The 22,696-nt window shown below is 36.8% G+C and overlaps 1 protein-coding gene across 6 annotated transcripts in view; it reads right to left on the reverse strand.

Moving 5' to 3' along the window:
* SCAF8 (SR-related CTD associated factor 8) overlaps positions 1–22,696 on the reverse strand; it is a 171,148-nt gene that overhangs the window by 144,369 nt on the left and 4,083 nt on the right. Inside the window, exon 2 of one of the 6 annotated variants that reach the window (XM_059940951.1) lies at positions 20,729–20,793. The exons of the other annotated variants lie outside the window; for them this stretch is intronic. The gene's annotated coding sequence lies outside the window, so the exon portion shown is untranslated. The remainder of the gene's footprint in view (positions 1–20,728; positions 20,794–22,696) is intronic. 6 annotated transcript variants of the gene reach the window in all.

The following is a 22,696-nucleotide window of genomic DNA, read 5'->3' on the forward strand; positions in this document are numbered from 1 at the left end:
CTCATGGTTGACTCTGAGGGGTTCAAGACTTCACTGAGCAAGTAACTGCAGACGTGGTAGAAATAGCAAGAGAAGTAGAAATTAGAAGTGGAGCCTGAAGATGTGACTGAATTGCTGCAATCTCACGATAAAATTTTAAAGGATGAGGAGTTGCTTCTTATGGATGAGCAAAGAAAGTGGTTTCTTGAGACAGAATTCTATCCTGGTGAAGATGCTGTGAAGACTGCTGAATGACCACAAAGGATACAGAATACGACATAAACGTGGTTGACAAGGCAGGATCTCGGAGGACTGACTCCAATGTGAAAGTTCTACTACGGAAAAATGCTTTTAAACAGCACTGCATTCTACAGAGAAATTGTCTGTAAAAGGAAGAATCAATCCATGCAGCAAAAACTTCCCTGTTGTCTTAAGGAATTACCATGGCCATCCCAAACTTCAGCACCACCACCCTGATCAGTCAGCAGCCATCAACAGTGAGGCAAGACCCTCCACCAGCAAAAAGATTACAAGTCGCCAAAGGCTCAGATGATGGTATTTTTTAGCAGTAAGTTTTAAAAACAAAGGTATGTACATTTTTTAGACTGAATACTACTGCACACTAGTATAGTGTAAACATAACTTATATATGTACTGGGAAAGCAAAAATTCATGTGACTTGCTTTATTGCAAAATTTGCTTTATTTTGGTGGCCTGGAACCAAACCCGAAACCTCTGAGGTATGCCTGTACTCGGCACTACCCCCGCGTAAAGAAGCAGCCACAAACAATTCGTATATGAATGGGCAGGGTGTGTTCCAACATAAGTTTTTTACAAAACCAGGTCAATTTTTGGGCAATTTTATTTCTCAATCCTACAAACATGCAACTTTGTTTACTTGTTTGTTTTTGGATAAACATGACACTCTCAAGTCCTGCAAAGTGTATTCAGGCCTTTCCTCATCTATGCACTGAGTAAGGCTCATTACCCCAAATTTAACAAAATGTTGTACTTCATGCTTGTTATTTCGAGCAAACTCTTCACTTCAAAAATGTTAGTGCCTTTCCCAATTTGAGCAATATTAAATGAATTCTACCATGACCCTGGAAGAGTGCAACAAAAAAACTTGTGACCTGACAAACCCATGAGAACCATTAAACTGGGGTAAAATCTTGCTCATTTACAGATTAATCTTATGCCTTCAAGGTTGATTCTACGTCCAATACGAATTAACCTTAAGTGTGAACCTAAAATATTAATCAATCCAATTCATTTTTCTCTACAATGGTCCTTCAGGGCCTTGAGAGTACCAGAGTTAGGATCCTTCAAATCTCCTAAGAAATCAGACGATCACAAAGGTTCCTGGATCCAACACAATCTTGGTACTTTCAATTCAAGATAGCATGCTGACCACCTTTTCCTTTTCTTCTTCTTATTGGCAGGACAAAAAAGGAATAATTTTTTAATGGTATTTAAAACTCACAATAAAAAGTAGAGTGGGAATGGGAACAGAATAAGCAGACAAGAAAATTTCCAGAAAATGGAAATGTGATAAGAGGACTGGTTAACTGATGAAACAAAGAGAAAACCACAAGCCCCCAAACACACAGATACGGCCAAAGAGGGAAATAATCTGCCCTGCAAAAATCCAGTCTCACCGTTCAAAATCAAGGTATTCAGAGGGCAAGAGCAGCACAAGTGAACTAATGCCTCACCTACTGTTGCAAAATGTCACTGTCTCAAATTGACCATTAAAGAAACACATATAAAATTACTGTTTAGTGATATGAAGGTTATCATCAGAAGAAGTGTTATGAATTAAAACACTGTTCTTTTTGGAGATCCAGCATAGGGTGAGAAGAAAGAGCTTCCAATAAAATCTCTTTTGTGCTTAAAAAGAAACTACATGCATACGTTATTTTGAAAAATGTAACATTATATTTTAATACAATCTTGTTTTAACTCCACTTGCCAACCCTGGCCTTCTACAGTATATCTCTCCCCCAAAATTCATATGTTGAAGTCCCAATCCCTAACGTGTCTGTGCAGTGACCACTGAACAATGCAAGAGTTAGGGGTGATGACCCTCCACATAGTCAAAAACCCACATATACCTTATAGCCAGCCCTCCATATCTACGGTTCTGCATCCGTGGATTCAACCAACCACGGGTTGTTTAGTACTGCAGCATTTACCATTGAAAAAATTCCACATATAAGTGAACCCTCACAGTTCAAACCCGTGTTGTTCAAGGGTCAACTGTATCTGAAAATAGGGCCTTTATGGAGGTATTGTATTTAAGGTTAAATGAGGTCCTAAGAGTGAAGGCCTTATCCAGTAAAATTACTGCCCTTCTAAGAAGAGACACCAGAGAACTAGCCCCCTCCCACAGCCATGTGAAGACACACATGAGAAGGCTACAAGGCAACTAGGACCTGAGAGGGTGGCCGCTAGGAACTCCGAGAGACACCCAGCCCGTAGCCAGCACAGAAAATGGAGACCTCAGTCCTACAGTGGCAAGGAACTGTATTAAGCCAACAATTTGAATGAGCTGGGCGGAGGATCACAAATTTCAAATGCGAGCACAGCCTGCCTGGCTGACGCCTTGATTTCAGCCTAGTGAGCCCATCGGCAGAGGACCCAGCTAACCAGTGCCTGATCCTGACCCACAGAAATTGTGAAATAAGTACATGGTGCTTAAGCCGCAAGCTAAGTTTGTGGCAATGTGTTACACAGCAACAGAAAGTGAATAAGGTAGAAGAAAGCTGTGAACGATTTATCTTAATTTTCTAACTTGACTGTATAGATTTTTCTACTTTTCATAAATATTTTTGCAAAAACCATTTTTATAATTCAAAGTATTCAACAGAAATTAAAATTTCAAAATAAAAGTTACCTGTCTTTTCCTAACTTTCAAAATAGAAATTCAGTATTTTGCATATAGGAATAAAAAGTAAATAAGAGGGCTTCCCTGGTGGTGCCGTGGTTAAGAATCCGCCTGCCAATGCAGGGGACACGGGTTCGAGCCCTGGTCCGGGAAGATCCCACATGCCACGGAGCAACTAAGTCCGTGCGCCACAACTGCTGAGCCTGTGCTCTAGAACCCGTGAGCCACAGCAGCTGAGCCCACGTGCCGCAACAAGAGAAGCCACCGCAATGAGGAGCCCATGCACCGCAACAAAGAGTAGCCCCCGCTGGCTGCAACTAGAGAAAGCCCTCGTGCAACAACGAAAACCCAACGCAGCCAAAAATAAAAATAAACAAATTTATAAAAAAAAAAAAAAAGTAAATAAGAGACTTGCTTCACTGCTAGTCATTTTCAAGAGCACAGTATTCACCAACTGTAATACCTGAGAAGCAGCGCACCTCATCACAAGTTTTACCTCGACAGGTCAAACACGACGCATTCTCCACATCCAACACTTCCCACTCCCTGACATGTGAGTCCTCCTTTCTTTACAGGCACAATCTTCCGTATTACTTCTGGTTTGGAATACAACATAAACTATCTGATAATACAAGCATGTAAAAAAGTGACATATAAAATCAGACTCACAGGACATGACAAAATGTGACCAGAGAACATTAACATTAGACTAACAGTAGTATATCCAACATTAAGAAAAACAGTAGTAGATCCAACATTAAGAAAAGCGCATTCTAAAAGAATAATGTGACCAATATCGACATTTTCCTAAGGTTTTAAAAGTAAATTTCTTTGTAAAAAGTATTTGAAATGAAGCTCTTTATAAACTTGGGTTAACTTCTACTGAAGTAGTAATATTCTTGAGCAATCAGAATGTTTTAAAGAGCAAAGGCTAAATAAAAGATACATCACAGATATACTGTGAGGACCACCAGATCAGGCTTTTAACAAAGGCAGAACTCCCACTTTTACACTAAATATTGTGCCAGCATGAAAACTTCAGAACAAAGTTTCAAATGCATCTCTGGGCGGGGCAGAGGGGGGAAGGCCATAATTGCAAACACCAAAGCACAAAACCTGAAATGTTACATAATACCTAAAAACCAGTGAGAGAACATAAAAAATAATCACCTTAAAAAAAAAATCTTATAACTTTTTTCTGGTTATAAAAATATTTTACTATGGGACTTCCCTGGTGGCACAGTGGTTAAGAATCCGCCTGCCAATGCAGGGGACACAGGTTCGAGCCCTGGTCTGGGAAGATCCCGCATACCGCGGAGCAACTAAGTCCGTGTGCCACAACTACTGAGCCTGCGCTCTAGAGCCCGCGAGCCACAACTACTGAGCCCAGGAGCCACAACTACTGAAGCCCGTGTGCCTAGAGCCTGTGCTCCACAACAAGAGAAGCCACGACAATGAGAAGCCCACGCACTGCATAGCCCCCGCTCGCTGCAACTAGAGACAGCCCACGCGCAGCAACGAAGACCCAACACAGCCATAAATAAATAAATAAATAAATTCATTTAAAAAAAATTACTATGGAAAAACTGGAAAATGCAAAAAAAGCATGAAGACGGCAGAAAACGCAAATCATCTATGATCCAACAATTCATCACTCATTCCAAATATACTCAATTATTGAAGACGGCAGAAAACGCAAATCATCTATGATCCAACAATTCATCACTCATTCCAAATATACTCAATTAGCACCAGGCACTATGGATCCAATAGAACAGGTAGACAGTCTCTGTTCTCATGGAACTAATGGGCTGCTTTTGGCGATGGACAACATTCTAATAAACAAATAGACACACTTTGCAGAGTACAGTTAAGTACATAATGAAGGTAATAATGTGATATGGTGAAGAGTATGCAAAATTGTACATCTTTTTCAGAATCTCAAATCTAGAATCCCTTTTTTGTTTTTTTTAAAAGGATGGCAGCTTCTCTAATTTTTCTGTTTTTAATTTATTCATTTTATTTATTTTATTTTTGGCTGTGTTGGGTCTTTGTTGCTGCCCATGGGCTTTCTCTAGTTGCGGCAAGCGGGGGCTACTGTCCTTGTGGTGCGTGGGCTTCTCATTGCGGTGGCTTCTCCTGTTGCAGAGCACGGGCTCTAGGCGCGCGGGCTTCAGCAGTTGTGGCACGTGGGCTCAGTAGTTGTGGCTCCCGGGCTTAGTTACTGTGCGGCATGTGGGATCTTCCCAGGCCAAGGCTCAAACCCGTGTTCCCTGCATTGGCAGGCAGATTCTTAACCACTGCGCCACCAGAGAAGCCCCAGAATTCCTTTTTTTAAAAATGTAAGATATTATAAAAGGAAATGATGCCTATTTTTTTTTAATTATAAATCTGAATTATGCAAACATCTGTCCAGTAAGATCAAATCTATACACCAAGCTTTGGCGGGGGCGGTTAGAGATCCTCTAATTTAAAAAAAAGCAGAAAATGAAAAACAAAAAGCCAGAATTTGATATATGAAGGTGCTAACAAGATTATTATGACAAATACAAATGTTTATATCCTTCATAAATAATTATCTTTTGCTATCGGCTACAAGCAGTTTCACATAAATAATTAACCTTTTATATTATTAAGCAGAATATCCCATTTCTCAAGCATGGCAGACATCTAAGGTTAATATTATGGTTTTAAATACTGTCAAAAAGGAACCTATTTTAGAATCTAAATTATAGCTTAAAACTGTGTTAGTAACAAAGAAAAACTATCATCTCTCCCCCCAAAATATTACCATTTAAAGAACTAAATTTAGGCCGCAAGAACTTATTTGCATGGTCCTTTAATCCAACATCCAAATTTATACAACCTTCCCCAGTCCCTGGAAAAGGGGGGTTAAAAAAAAATACTCTTAAAAAAAGTACACAGGAGTTACAGTCAGCCAAGATGGAGTAAGCAACTGTAGCCTTTCTCTCTCTCACTGATTACAAGTAAACCCTACTGACTACATATAAAAAACAACTACCTGAGGACTCTGTAAAAGGGAACACCAAGCCCACTGGAGTCAAACTTGAATAAGGACCAGTTACAGCGGGGCGGGGAGCTGTGTGTGGATGTTAAGGTAAAAAATTTCGCAGTGTTTTGTGTTCCTCTGTTATTTCCGGGCTGTTATCCCAGAGCCGGCATTATTAAATGGTGCAGCCAATACCAGAATTAAAAACACAATACTAGGGGAAACCCCCTTCATCTAGCCAGAAGACTAGGTAAAAGGAATCGTCCACACTACTGGGGAAGCAGGGGTGAGGGAAGAAACTCCTCCTCCCCCTTTTCTTCCCAGGCCCTGCTAAAGGTTAAAGGACAGCCACTGTTGCCACCCCAGCACCAAAAACGCCAAGAGAAAAGCCATCTCCAGACAGGAAAAGGGCCCCTACTATCCAAAAATACCATTTTCTTCCCTCTCTTGCCACTTCACTCTGAAGGCTAAACCTGGAGAGAAACCGGACTTTCTGGCCAGAGAACAAGGAACAGGATGCCCCGGGATCTGGAGAGAGTGTGGGAGCCGCAGAGAGAGGTAGAGAGGAGCCCGACGTAAGTCCTGGGCTTGGCCCAAAACTGGGCCTGGGTGAAACAGACCCAAAGGAGCCCAGCAGAGGCTCTGAGAACTAATATCTATGTAAACCACTGCCCAATTCCTAGACAACTGAGTGGCACATATGCTGGGCACACCTAAACAGCAAAAGAAATGCTCTGAAAACGGAACTGACATTGGAACCACCCAAAAAGGCAAGACAGAACTTGCAACCTGAAGCAAACCAAGTTGAATACCTGCTAAACAAAAATCAACATTCTTCAGAGGATTTTAATAAAATACTACAATACAATATTGAAAATGTCTAGTATACAAGCCAAACTTACTTGACATACCAAAACACACACACACACACACACACACTCTCTCTCTCTCTCTCTCTCTCTCTCTCACTCTCTCTCTCTCTCTCTCACTCACTCACTGCCCTGGAAAATCTGTCCACACTGATCAAGGGAAAAAATAATCAACAGATGCCAACACCAAAATGACGCTGATGTTGGAATTATCAGTCAAGGACTTTAAAGAAGTTATAATCATTCTAAATAAGGTAAAGGAGAAAACTCTTGAAATAAATGCAAAGATAGAAGTTTTCAGCACAGAATGAGAAACTACAAAAAAGAACCAAATGGAAATTTTAGAACTGAAAACTACAGTATCTGGAAGAAAAAGACAGTATGGCAGTATATATAAGAGCTATAAAATTTCACCAGTGACTTTACACATTTTAAGAAGCAAAAGGCCATAATCATGATTATTTTTACATCAACATTTTATATGGCAGTTAAAAAAAAAATGTCCAGGAAGAGAGATTTAGTAAGGTATACTAAGAGAGAAAGTTAACCTGATATACACATTATTAATGCAGAAATATGGAGATGTCTAATGTTACATGACAAATAGAAAATATTTGCAATAACTGCAACTTCATAAATATAAGAATTAAACGCAAAAACTTCCTTGCACGTATTAGTTATTCAAATATAAGCTGATTTAACTTTGATAAATTAGCTTACTAGGTTCCAAAGATAATCAGGTAACCAAATACAGCTAGAAAAATAAATCTATCCAGCTTCTTCATATCTAAATTCACCTGAATGCAACAGATCTATTGTGCTCAAAGGAGCGGAATGCCAAAGCCAGAGTTATGACATACATTTCTTTACTCCCATCCCCCCAAACTTTACTTTTAATGATCTCTGCAACCCTGTATCTATAATCCTATGCCAATATTCATGGAAATAAAGAACTATTTCAAAGGAGTGGAATGTCTCACTCTGAAATAATCTCAATATAACTTGTAATTGACGTACAACAATCCCCATTGTGTACTTACTTTCAAATTTACTTTGAGAGTTAATCATAAGCACTCATGCAATAATCTTACTCAGATCAATCAAGCTTTATTTTCAAGGTAAAACCAACTAAAAACAAAACAAAACCAACTAAAAACAAATAGAACAAAAAGAACTGGGAAATACAAAGCCAAACTGAACTGATTAACAGGTCAAAGCTAATCGGTGACTTAAATCAAACCAACATCCACTGATTAGCTACTATAGATATGCACAATATATTAAGCCCTTCAGGGGATAAAAGACAACATAAAGACCTTCACCTCAACTATCTAACAATTTACTGAAGTGGAAGGGGGGGGTCACAGACATACCATTACTCTAATATAGCAGATTCTTCATATTCTGAGATTTACCACTGTCAGCTCTGACAATTCACTAACGATCCCAAAGGTCTCTAAAATGTAATCACAGGTAATTTTTTGGAATACTAATCCGAAGTGTGTACATTAAAAAGCTGGTGTATGGGGAAACAATTTACTTAACCATTAGTGACTGAGCATCTTTTTCTTCCCACACGTTCCCATACGCATTTAACAAAGGAATAACATACCAAACTAGTATTTAAAAATGGGGGATCCAGGGCTTCCCTGGTGGCGCAGTGGTTGAGAGTCTGCCTGCCAATGCGGGGGACGCGGGTTCGAGCCTTGGTCTGGGAGGATCCCACATGCCGCGGAGCAACTCAGTCCGTGAGCCACAGCTACTGAGCCTGCGCGTCTGGAGCCTGTGCTCCGCAACAAGAGAGGCCGCAATAGTGAGAGGCCCGCGCACCGCGATGAAGAGTGGCCCCCACTCGCCGCAACTAGAGAAAGCCCTCGCACAGAAACGAAGACCCAACACAGCCAAAAATAAATAAATAAATAAATTTAAAATTAAAAATAAAAAGGGGGGGGGGGATTCATGAGGACCTTAAGACTTTGCCTCATGAAAATAAGAACACGGGGCATAATTTAGTGCCAAAATAAAAAATGCTACTGGGGAAGGTATTCAGACAAATGAAATGTAGTTAGAAACAACAAATAAAAGGTTTAATAAAGAAAATGGAAGTGAAATGGACTGATTGGAAAAAGAGAACATTCCTGTTACAGCTGTGATTCTGCTTCTACACTATTTACACATATAGCATACTCATCAATAAATCTCTTGACAAGCAGTAATTTTCACAAAGGATTGGAGAAGTGGCTATTTCCTAATGGGAATGCATTAAAATCTCAACAGACTGCTGTGCTTTCCTACTGGAGTATCACTAAGTACCAAAAACAAGACACAAAGATGGGAATACACAGTGTATAGCATAGCTTTGCATATAGTAAATCTTCCTATTTCTCAGCATTTCCAAATATGCAATGCCTATGATAAACATATTAATAATATTTACTTATAAATATTTATAAATAATTTATTTATAAAATAGTCTTATAAAAAGCATTAAATCCACAGTTAAGAAATCTGCACAGTTGAAGGCAAAGGAATCTTAATGGTTTTTCAAAATACAAAGTGATTCAAACAGAACAGTTGTTCAAAGAGATTAACCTAGTAAAAATTAATCTAGTAATCTTAAAAAATGTAGTTCTACTGTATGAACAAGAGAGAACAGAGAATAATAAATTAAAAGCCAATTAAAAACTGACTATAACAAACCAAGTGCGGAGTTATGAAGACATGGACCAAAGTTATTTGTCCAGAATAAAAGGGAAGGGAAGGATGCAAAACATATTTTTAAAAATAATTCATTGGATTTCATGACTGAAAAGATACAAATAAAAGAGAGGCACTTATGAAAATTCCAAGTTTTCAGGTCTGAGTGTTCGGGAACACATTTTTACTACTGACATAAAGAGGAAGTCTAAAAGTAAGTTTGTAGAAGAAAGACAAATTTAGATTGGGGTGATAACAATGCCATTTTATGAACACATAATACCTAGAAGATACGGGACTGAATCCCAGAAGAGAAAAGCAAAATTACAGTCTTTCCTGAAGAGCTAAGAGTTGAAGAGATGAAGAATAAAATACTGAAGACTAAATATCAGAGAGAGAATAAGTAGACCAAAAGCCTAGCAGGCCTTACAGTAAAATCATTTCAGAAATATAAGCAACAAATGCAGAGACTAAAAAAAAGAGATAGGCAGTAGCATAATAAAGAAGATAAAAATAAATATTATGGGCTTCCCTGGTGGCACAGTGGTTAAGAATCCAACTGCCAATGCAGGGGACATGGATTCCAGCCCTGGTCCAAGATCCCACACACCACAGAGTAACTAAGCCCGTGCACCACAACTACTGAGTCTGCACTCTAGAGCCCACTCGCCACAACTACTGAAGCCTGCGTGCCTAGAGCCCATGCTCTGCAGCAAGAGAAGCCACCGCAATGAGAAGCCCGTGCACTGCAACAAAGAGTAGCCCCCGCTCGCCTCAACTAGAGAAAGCCCGCGCGCAGCAATGAAGACCCAATGCAGCCAAAAATAAATAAATAAATTTATATATATATATAAAAAAAAAATCTTTAAAGTAAATATTACTTTTCATCTCTATGGCACTCTGTCAACTATTAAGCACTATCATGTTATACATGCTATATCACTTTTACCTTCAGAATGGCCCAGTAAGATTAGTATTTATTATTCTCATTTTACAGATATATAAACTTAGGGTAAATGACCTAACTAAATTCAAACTGGTATTAAGCTACAGAGCCACGTCTCAAACCCAGTTCTTCTGGCTACCCCAACACTCAGTTTCCAAAAACAAAGCAAAGTCCTTCAAGTAGCATCCAACTAAACATACACAACTGAGTCGCTGAGTGAGATGGTAGATGACCGTGGAGACAACCATGTAATAGCATCAACCTAACTAATAATAATAACCAAGAAAATTTAAGGACAACAGATTATGAAGCTTATATGCCTACTGATCAAGTTTTAAGAGTCTTCCAACCCTTAACAAGGAAGCTCACTTTCTCTAAAGGATTTAATTCAAATAACATTAAAACAGACCAACTCCATCTTTCTCCCCAAAGCTAAGACACATAATATTTTGGGTTTGAGGGAAATATTACAAAACTGGTATGGTAACAGATGCTGAATGAAAAATTCCAAACACTGAAAACTCTCATTCGCTGCACCCTATCGACCTACTTCTCTCTTAAGAAACAACCACTGCTAAAAGGCTGGTAGGCTACTTTTCAGAATGTTCTATACGCATCTATATGTGTGTTTGTGTGTGTATATATAAATGTAAACGTGTACATGTATATATGTGACATACATACTTTAAATACAATCTGGTGCAAAATTATACTCCTAGTAACTATTTAATATTGATCATCTTAAAAGCCTTGCTGGATTTAGCAGAACATTGAAATTCTTATAAATGATGACCAAAAATAATATTGGTCCAAAATACATCATGGTCTGTATTTTGTTACTGTCTGATATTCAAAAGTTTTGTTCAACTTATAAATATTTCTCCAACCTGGAAAATATGTTGACTATAATACAGCACTTTATAGCTCATACTCTCCAAAACTTTTATCTATTATTAAAATGTTACAATATGAAAATACTTTCCAGGGCAAAAGAGACATCCACAATGACAGTAAATGTTCCCAGTAGCAGCTTTAAAAAAAAAAAAAAAAAAAAACTACTTTTCTTAGTACTCTTTAGTTTTCTCTAGAAACTAAGAATATTAGAACTAGTATTCTTTAGCTTTCCAAGTACTTTATAAAATTATTTTACAATTTTATATATTAAAACCAACATCTCTGAATATTTAAAATTTTATATACACCAACTTTTTTGAGTATTTCAAACCAGCCAATATTTTAAATATTTAAACCAATTCTGAGAGGTAGTCAGGGAAGGTATCACTATCCCTATTTTTAAAATGAGTAAACTGAAGCTAAGAAAAATTAATTAGAAAACTTATTCATTAGGGTTAATATTTAAGAGATCCTAAAAGTTATCTTGTCTAATCACATTTTATAAATGGTAAAACAACTACCTCCTTCCTTGCCAACTGTAATCTATCACATCTTACTTTGAAAGCAACCACATTAATTTTGTAGCATTGTTGTGCCTTAAAATACCTGTACAAGGAGCTTTCTAAACAGTAGTCTATGAAAATTTAAAGAAAGCAGTTACAGAGTAGCCACCATTATTAAAATGAAAATCAGAAACATGCTAATGATACAGGCTTATAGAGTAACTGTATCCCTCTCCTACGAAGAAGGTATAAGATAAGTAAAAAAGGCTTTTTTTACTTTTCTGCAGAGGGCTGGGTTGCTAGAAAACTGCTGGCTAGGTGGGTGTCATTGTACAATACCTCCCTGCCAAGGAGTGCGTGTTTTCCTCTGGCGCCCTATTTTATGAGCAGGAAAGCAGCAGCCTAGTAGTTTGTTCCTCATTCTGGTCCAGGGTTAGCATAAAGGGAAAATAATTTACTAAGAATCACCAATTCCCACTCCTCCTCCACCTACAACATACATGAACACTACCGAAATCTCACTCAAAAAATTATACTGAAAAAGTGAAAACAATGAACTGAGACGCAGAGAACAGAAATTTCTTCTTATTTGGCAGCTAACTATACACCTCTCATAAACCGTGATTCTTAACAAGTTTCATCACCTTTGGGTCTTGATTCTTCATCTGTCTATTAAATGATATACTATCACAAGTGTTTCAGGTCTAAAATTTGTAATTTCTGGAAATCAAGTTTAAGCATTAACAAGGAAGTAAACAAGAAACCCAATCAAAGAACCTATAACTACAAATGCTTAACATGAGTGTAATGGTCTTTAGCTACCCCATTCTAAAATCAAAGAGAACAGAAATGATTCTCCACGAGAGAAAACAAAATGTATAAATATAAACAAACATGTACATATATAAAAATAAGTCTTCAGTTTAAATTTCCCCAGGAATCCAAACAACCACCTTCCTTTAATTTCAGTTCTTTCCTATGTTTTTTGTAACATTAAAATAAAAAGATGTGAATTTTAGCTCCTCTTAATTTTAGAGGTACTAAATAACTGATAAGTAATCTATTAACCGTGAAATGGCCAAAATGAGAAAAAGAGAAAGAATAATTCATTTGTCAATCCTCTTCATTACAAACCATATTAGCTGGAATTTCTCAAATAAACATGGGTTCTATTTCTAATAATACAGTATTTAAATTCACCACAATTCCATGTTCACAATAAATTGGTTATTGCAGACAGAGTTATGATAAAAAACGTGACCAAGAGGAGCTAAGAAAACACTCAATGATACAAATAGGCTCAATGTTAAGGAATTCTAATAAAGTTTCATTAAACAAAATTTAAATCTTTAATTTTATTCATAGACCATGCAATTTACTACTTAACTTCTAATTGCATATCAGAACATCTGGTTGTATAAACAGAATTTAAAATCAGGCAAATTCCAAGCAGAGTTGCTTTAAAATGTCCTTACATTCACAAATACAATATGATAGAGAGGGTCAATCCTTATCTAAAACAACAAAGAAAAAAAAAAAAACTGAGTAAGATAAAAGATACTAAAAGATTTTGCCCCAAGCCTTTTTCTCTTCTTTTTCTACATCATCTCCCCCTAATCTCCATCTCTAGCCTATTCTCTAAGTGCTTGACCTATATCCAGCTGGTTATCTCCACCTTGATGTCCCATAGACACCAAATCTTCAAGATGCTCAAAACTACAACTGTATTCAACAAACTAGTTACACTGTCTTTGGGTGGTTGAGATATGGGTGATTTCAATCCTCCTTCCATACTCTTTTATTCTAGGTGGAAAAAATGATCCCTCATCCAACCCACCAAATTATCTTTCTCCTCTAGTGTTTTGCTCCTCCTGATTTGCCCTATTAATGATTGGTACCATATCATTTTATCTACATTGTCACTCAGCCAAAGCCCTGTGGCACCACCCTCTTCCTTATATCCAGCTCCCTATTATTACTAAATTTATTTTGCATTCATCTAGTCATCTCTTCCCCATTATTACTGTAGTTGAGCTCATCTTCTCTATACTAATTTAACTTTCCTTCCCTCAATCTCACCCCTCCATTGACCTGCCCTGTTCCGCAAAGATATTAATCATCATTCTAAAATACAAATTTAAAACTTGTGCTTTTATTAAAAACCCTTCAGAATCTCCATTCCCTTCTGATTAAAAATGAGGTCTTGTGCATAGTATACAAAGACCCTTCATCAGAAGACCCCTGCCTACCCCTCCAGCAGTCCTCCCAACCACCTCCCCTACCCAAAGCTGCCATTTCCTTGAATATGATCTTTAGCCTTTGCCTTACACAATGTCTCCTCCATCATACTGTGTACAACATGATATACACAGAAGAGTATACACATACTGTTTATAAACTGTCTACACCACTACTCTTTGTATCATAGTATTCATATCACGTTAGCTTCTTACCCCTTGTGGTGGTCCATTCCCAACCCCACCCCTATTAAAATATAAGCTGTCTGAGAAAAAGGACATAGGTATCTGATTAACCTGGTAACCACTCTGCAGAATACAATGCCTGATAGATGGCAAATACGCATAAATAACAAGGCTCAAAGGACCAGCCACTACTTTCCAGCATTCCTTCCAACCACTAGTTGCTATTACATTAGAACCTTCGTGGGTTATTACTGCATTCTAGCAATTTGAAAACTGTATTATAGTTAAAATAGAATGAAAAAATTGTCTGACAATCTTGAGGGACTAGCAAAATAAAGGAAGCACTCACAGAATTATTTGGAACCACTCTCTGTTAACAGCTCTAAGATGCCTGAGATATCTAATCCTTTGATTTTGCAAATGAATCCAAGTACTGACTGGGAAATTTTGTACTAGGAATGATGCGGCAGCCTCTGGCCTACTCCTTTGGGATATCAATCCTCTTCAGCTAAATTGGTCACAACTCTTGTTCTTGTAATTGCCACCAAAGCAGAGAGAGGCCTCTAAAAGAGGTTCTGAGTTCTCTGACAGAATGGGAACAAGAATTTGGAAAATTCTGCCCAATAAGAGGAATTGCTATAAAAATAAAAACCACTTTTCTTGGTGTAAAAAAAACAAAGCCAAACATGTTAATAATCCTTACAAAAGCAGTCACTCGTATTTCAATAAAGCATTAAAAGGGGGGTGCACTAACTGGTTTATTAAATGCTTATAGAAAAACTACTCAAAGCTAGAAGTCATTTCAGCAACTAACATACAACATGGTAAAAACTCATTTTGATGATTTTTATTCAAAGGTGTTGGTATTTAGCCAGGCACAAGATAGATAACCTGCACATAGTTTTAAAGCTTTTATTAGCTTTTATTAGTTTTAAAGCTTTTATTAGGTAAATGCATATTAGCAGGAGACTTTCTCCCTATTTCAAGAAAACTACACAGGCAACTACTTTCACAGTGGTCCTTAACTTTGGGCAATACTTTAAAAAACATTCTCAGACTTCCCTGGTAGCGCAGTGGTTAAGAATCCCCCTGCCAATGCAGGGGACACAGGTTCGATTCCTGGTCCAGGAAGATCCCACATGCCGCATAGCAACTAAGCCCGTGCAAAAGAACTACTGAAGCCCGCACGCCTACAGCCCGTGCTCCGCAACAAGAGAAGCCACCGCAAATGAGAAGCCACCGCAAATGAGAAGCCTGCGCATCGCAATCAACAAAGAATAGCCCCCGCTCGCCGCAACTAGAGAAAGCCCAAGCACAGCAAGAACCAATGCAGCCAAAAATAATTTATAAATAAACAAATTAATTAAAAAAAAAATTCTCATTCATTCATTAAAGCAGTAAAGGAAGATTAGCTGATTTACTGTTATGTACACTGTTGAACAGTTTTTTAAGAATCTGTAACACGTGTGTACTCGTCACTAAATTAGGTCTGGGTTGTGTGCCCAATTAATGAGGTTTCTCTTCTCTTCCTTTAGTTAGTGTAGCTACACAATGAAAGTATCATGACTGGGAGACAGGAAGAAATGAACAAAGCTTTTAAAAGTCTGCTCCCTTTGCTGCATTTTTTATCAAGTTTTCAAGAAAGAATGCTCACTCTGCAATTAATACGAAAAAAACTTTTAGTCGATCAGAAGTCACTAAATGTGGAAAAACAAGAAACGTTCATTTCCAGTACACACCCACACAAAAAACTGAATGTAAACTCCAGAGGACAGAGGTTTTTGTGTGTGTGTGTGTTCTGTACACTTACATCTCTAGAGCCTAGAATAGTGTCTGCAAATCTGCACATGGTGGTAGGTGCTCAAAAAACATGTTGAATAAATATTTTCACTAAGGCAGCTTTTTAAGTTATTTTGTTTCTGTTTTTGATGTCAAAAAGGCTTATAAAGCCTATAAAAGAATATATCTTCCTGCTCAATTGTAATTCTGATTTGCAAGTAGCATGCTATTAACCAAGTTCTTAGGTTTCAGAGTGCAGTAAGGCCATAAGTGTATGGCCCATGGCCTATTTTTGTAGGCCCTCAAGCCAAGAATGGTCTTACATTTTAAAAGAACTGTGAGAAACCAACAAGACTATGCAAAAGAGACCATAAGCGGCCCACAAAACCTAATATTTACCATCTGGCCCTCTACAGAAACCGTGAATGGAGATTCCATTCAAAAGAGAATGAAAGTTTTTTGAATACATACTTTCACCTATGAATTGAATCTCTGTTACTAGAAACATATTTTTCACCTAAGACCTTCTCCATATCTAAACCTCTAAATTTTGGTTTATTTGATTTGATGAATACTAAGGAAATGGTTTTTTGTTTCATTTCTTTTTTTTTTTTCACCAGAGCATAAGTGGTTATAACGCTGAGACTAATAAGAAGTAAAGGAGGATTAAAGTTAATTTATGTTTAATATTTTACATACTAAAACATCACAAAAACGGATAGAGGAAAAAACAAAGGACTACAAACAGAAAAAAAAACCCAAAAAATGCCAAATTGTATTTCAAAAGAATAGCAAGACTACATTAAGGGAGAAAAAACTAACAAAGCAATTTTTGAACACTGCATTTTGACTATATATCCTCAGGCTTAAAAAGATGAACTATAAACAAATACTAAATTCTAGTTAATAGGTTTGTTTTCAGACCTATGGTTTAGAATTCTGAAACTACTTTCTGCGTATTTTAGGACTGATAAAACAATAAGTAATTTTAGGATTGATAAAACAGTAAGTAAATATATTGTGGATAATGGGAACTTGTTTTCTCACTGTCAGAGAAAGGAACTACAGATTTGCAAAAGGGAAAGGCCAGAATGAACCCTACAGTGTTGGACTGTTATTGGAGATAGGAAGAACTCATGGCTTTTTAGATAGGCAGATGGATAAACAACAAAAATTTGTGTGTGTGTGTGTATATATATATGTATATATATATATACACATATATGCATATTCAGACATATACACAATTTCTAGCTCAATCTGTTAACAGATAACCACCAGAAGAAACTAGGGTTCCTCAGAGAAATGGCTGATTCCAGAGCTGGGGTGGGAATATCTTACTATACAAGAAAGTGAGTACTCAAAAAATGATAAGCACATGTCGAAATGACACAGGCGCCAGCTTGAAGGAGCTCTGACATCAAAACACCCCAATGAATAAAAAAGGAATCTTTGAGTTCATACCGATATGCATAAATACATAAATGGGGAGAAGGAAAAGCTCTTATGGACTGCCAATAATAAATAAACAATAGACTTATAAAATCTGACAACCATCTTAGTCCCGATTCAGGCAAGAACTAACTGGATGCTTAAAAAAAAAAAAAAAAACAGAAAGAGTGAAGTTTGATGTTAGGACTCCGTGCTTCCACTGCAGGGGGCACAGGTTCGACCCCTGGTTGGGGAATTAAGACTCTGCAAGCCGCATGGCGTGGCCATAAATAAATAAATTAATTTTAAAAAAAGATATCTGCCACAAGGGAAGAACAGTAATTTTACAATGGAGAAACCTTGCAGAAAAAAGTCAGCATCCCTACTAATGGGATAAATAGACATCATGTGCTTCCTGAGGACAAAATATTACTTCTGGATTATTCCTGCTAAAGAAGCATAACCTTAAACTAATCATGAAGCAACAGCAGACAAATCCATATTGAGGGAATTCTAAAAATAACTGGCCTATTCTCATCAATCATCAAAGGTCACAAAAGACAAAGTAATAACCAACTGCTCCAGATTAAAGGACACTAGACAGACATGACAAGTGAATGCAAGGTGTGATGTAGGATTTAGATTTACTCTCTTTATTCAGGACGTTACTGGTACAGACAGTGAAATCTGAAGGTCTGCAGACAACTGCATTATATCAATATTAATTTCCTGATTTTGATAACTGTACTATGGTTACATAAGAGAAGGTCCTTGTTTTCAGAAAATACAGTTATATTTAGAAGTAAAAGGCATTAATTGCAGTTTACCCTCCAAATGTTCAGAAAAAAAGTTTACATGTGTCGTTCATGTGTATGTAAAGAGAGAAAGAGAATAAGAAAGCAAATATGATTAAATTAACTAGATAGAGGAATCAGGATGAAGTGTACATAAAAATTCTTTATCACTCTTGCAACTTTTCTGTAGATCTGAAGTCGTAAAAATAAAGTTTAAAAAGTGGGAAAAAATAGTTAATTTATATTTGGACATTATATCAGCAAAAAGAATTGTGAAAAATCAAGTGATGGTTCTCCTTTACACAGATGGTTCTCCTTTACATCTCAACCAGGAGTTGAGACCCGGCCCTTCTAGTCTCAGCTCTAACACAAAGCTGCTTTTCCTCGGTAAAATCACAATGGCAGGCCTCAGTTCCCTGGTTTGTAAAACGAAGATAGCACCTATCCTACTTTTCTCACAAATTAATCCTAAAGATCCACAGAAACATAATAATGGTTGGGGAAAAGAGGTGCATAAAACACTATATATTATAAAGTGGCTCACTTTTAACAATGTTTGGTATATAAAAAATACTTCAAAATTACACAAGCCAGATATTTTTTTCACCATAGCAAGTGGCTGTTTTAGAAACTAGACATTTGCTATGTGTTTTGGTTTGCAAAAAATTTAACTTATTCAACATTCTTTTTACCATTTCAATAAATTCAAATACCTGTATCATTTTTTTTAACCATAAAACTTTACAGTATCAAAAACATTACTAAAGAAAGTCATTAACCAGGACTCTGTCAACCTTTTTAAAAATATTAAGATACAGCTGACATACAACTTGTATCAGTTTCAGGGGTACTGGTCAATCTTTTAGATACTGTGACCCAGATTAAAAAGATTATATCATTTCCCAAGTTCCCAAGATCATAAAATACATGATCCAAACTTTTCATCCTTCACTCACAAGCCCCAAGGAATTAAATCAAATTCAGAAAATTAGTCTTTATAGAAGACAGAAAAAGAGAGACACCAAATTTTTTTCATGCACTCATGCACTCAAATCAAGGAAAAGTTTGTTTCAAAAATAAAAATATTCATTAATTTATCCTTCCAAATTCATAAGGGTTTGGTCACCACTTAAAAGTATTTTTTAATTGTTTACATGTGGAGACTAATTAATATCTCACTCACAAAAGAAAACATCCTTAAAACTGTGTTCTCTAAAAACAGTTATGATTCCAAAATGCCAAATGGAGATTTAATACGACAGACAATTTAGTTTAAAACAGGGTAGTTTGTCTTATTTCCCCATTGTTGAAAATATAAGATCACATTCTTATTTAAGAAGTCTACTTGCTCAATCTCACCCAGTTCCTAGCAAAGAAGCAAGCCCAGAGTCAGTAATGCCTGCCCAGCCTCACTAGCTCTGCAGCAAGGTCATTGCACACAAAGCTGATGAGGTGAAAGAAAAAGGATTACAGGAACATAAGCTCAAAGAGGGTATGCTTTTTGCTTGTCTTGTTTACAACTGTATCCCAGCAGACAGAAAAATGGCTGGTGTATGGTAAGCATTCATTAAGTACTGGTTAAATGAATAAACAAATGAATGAAATCCTAAGTCTTTATAAAGTATACTAGTCAGCCTTTATAAAGTATACTAAGTTGCAGAATTATTTTAAAAACAAATTCGGCATACATTAAATTAATAGCCACAAACTGTCTTTTAAAAACATGAACAAATAATCTATATTCCCCGTTCTGACTAAATAGTGTCAAAGTTCCTAACGTATTTCCTGACCTACAGTAGATACTGTAACATATTTACATATTTACATACCCTTCCTTGACTTTAAAATATGGTGTATCAGAAACCGGCAAAGCAGAATTACAAAGACGAAATAAACGCATAAACTCAGAATCAGAAAGATCAAATGCATTGTGTTTACCATCAAACTTAAGATAGAACTAACTCAGACAAGGAATCAGAAGCTATAGAAACATTTCTCACCAGCATTTATTTCTCATAATAGTACCGCTAACAAAATCTGCTCCTTTATAATTAGAAAATCAAAAATTTGATTTAGTCTTGTTTTTCCATTACTACACAACATCTGTCAATGATCTGTTGTCATCTTATAGTTTGAAGAACTTCCTCAAAATATAAGATGTATTTTACTTCCTACTACCAAATTCAGAGATTTGCAATTTACTCATATTATATACATAAGTAATATTTCTTATACAAAAAACTACATGGAGCAGAATGCAAGTAAATGCACAAGAGTTCAGATATGATTTATACTCACTACTGAGCACAGTAACTTTTTTTTCACTTAACCTATTTTCTGTGAAAAATTCAACTTATTCCCTACATGTTCTCTTTAAGATTACCAACATATTCTAAGTGACAAACTTTATTCTGCTTCCCAAGTACTTCCCACATAATCAAGACATCATTTCACTACGAATTTAACCCTAAGTATTTTCCACAGGGCCTGCCTTACGCGGGTTATAATCATCTTACTATGCTTCTTGTGTCCACGCTGCTGGAAAAGCAGTCTGCACAAGCAGGAGTAGAGAGGCGCAACCCTGAGAGAGAGGGGTAGAGAAAGATGTTGAGAAAACGAAACCACATAAAATGAGCTCACGTAAGAGTTCAGGAGCTCAGCCAGTGTTCAAGGTCAAGATTGATTACATTCTCTCAAACCATTATGAGTTAGTTGTTGTCCAATAACAGGAAAACTGGCCCAGAAGAAATACCTAAAATTCCACGTACAAGCAGCAATATCAGCACTGATTCTAAGCCAACTATACTTCTAAAAAAAAGGAGCAAGTGATCATAAAATATGACTGTTTAGAAGACGGGGGAATACAGATGTCCCCTAAATGCCAATCAAAATTACTGTAACAAACTCAATGCTAGCCTAAAGTAAAACGGCTGAACTATATATATCTCATGAATTTCAATGTTGCCAAAAAATTTTTATATTTAATCCTGAATGACTGAAACACTCTCAAATCAGAGTCCCCAAAATCATTATTATCAATCTCAATTATCCTTGTATTCTAAATTTTTTAAATTAGTTAAAAACACAACTTTTACCATATGTTGTTTTAAAGTGAAAAACAAAGCAAAAAGGATTTGAAAATAGCATAATTACACAATACAAAACTTAGGATGGATTTAATCTAACTGGAATTTTCAATGGAATAGTCCCCTTCCCACTATCCCCTCTTAGTAAGAAGTGAAAACCATAAACAAATCAGAATTTTGATTTTAAATTTCCCATCTAAACTCCTATACGCCTACAATGCCATAAAATGACCTTCAAAATAATGCTTATACATACTAAGTCCTCCAATACATTAATTTCATATTAGTCAAAGAATCTTCCAACTAATAGGGAACCTAAAAACCTCAAATCAGTCATTTATTTCACAGAGGAGAAAACCAAATGTCCAGAAATGTTACCTGCCTTGGTCCAGGCCATTCAGCTACCTACTATATCATCAATCTATCCATTCAAGAAATCTTTATTTAGCATATACTATGTACTAAGGCACTATGCTATGTACCAAGGATATGAAGCAATAAAGGTATGTGGTCACTGTCCTCATGGAATTTACAATCTCGTGGGAAAGATTACTGCTAACTACTTAAAATTGTAGTTTTCACTAGAAGGAAAAGCACAGAGTGTTTTAAGACAGTTTAACAGGGGACCTAAATCCGTGATTCTCAACCATGGTCGATTTTGCCCCCCAAGGGGCATTTGGTCGTATCTGGAGACATTGCTGGTTGTCCCAGTAGGGCGAGCTAGTGGGCAGAGGCCAGGGTTGCTGCTAAACATCCTGTAATGCACAGGACAGCTCCTCATAACACGTAATTATCCAGCCCAAAATATCAATAGGGTCCAGGCTGAGAAACCTTGATCTAAACCACTGGGGGCAGGGAGGGGTTAGTGAAGGCTTCCTTCCTTTATAACACTAAGACTGCTACGTCTTTAAGGGATTTTCACAAGGTAGAAACAAAAAAGATAGACTAATTGTTACAATTGAAACTCCCACTGGAAAATCAAAACAGGAGAGAAAAAGGAGAGAGAGATTTCCCCCATACATGAAAAAGAAAGAAAAAGGCAATGTTTTATAGCTACTTCACATAAATTCCCTTTCCTGAACCACAAAGGGAAAATATAAAAACAAATTTCACATGCTTTTATTATTCCCATTACCTTTCCCACTGTTCTCTACCAACCCATGCCTACTACTAGATATTGGTGGAAAGATTATATTAAAAGTTCTGTAGTTAACCAAATGAACACTCAGGATACAAACTTGGCAATGGAATAAAATGAAGATGGGATTTCACTATTGATGTGAAAGACAAGGCACAGAAGAGGAAAATGTACTGGGTGTTAAAGTGACTCTGGAAAGGGCTACATCCTGAAACAAAAAGTAAGCTATCGGACTAACCAAAGGATCCTAAGAACAAAAG

This window comes from Balaenoptera ricei, chromosome 12 (genome assembly GCF_028023285.1).
Source record: "Balaenoptera ricei isolate mBalRic1 chromosome 12, mBalRic1.hap2, whole genome shotgun sequence".
Lineage (NCBI taxonomy): Eukaryota > Metazoa > Chordata > Mammalia > Artiodactyla > Balaenopteridae > Balaenoptera > Balaenoptera ricei.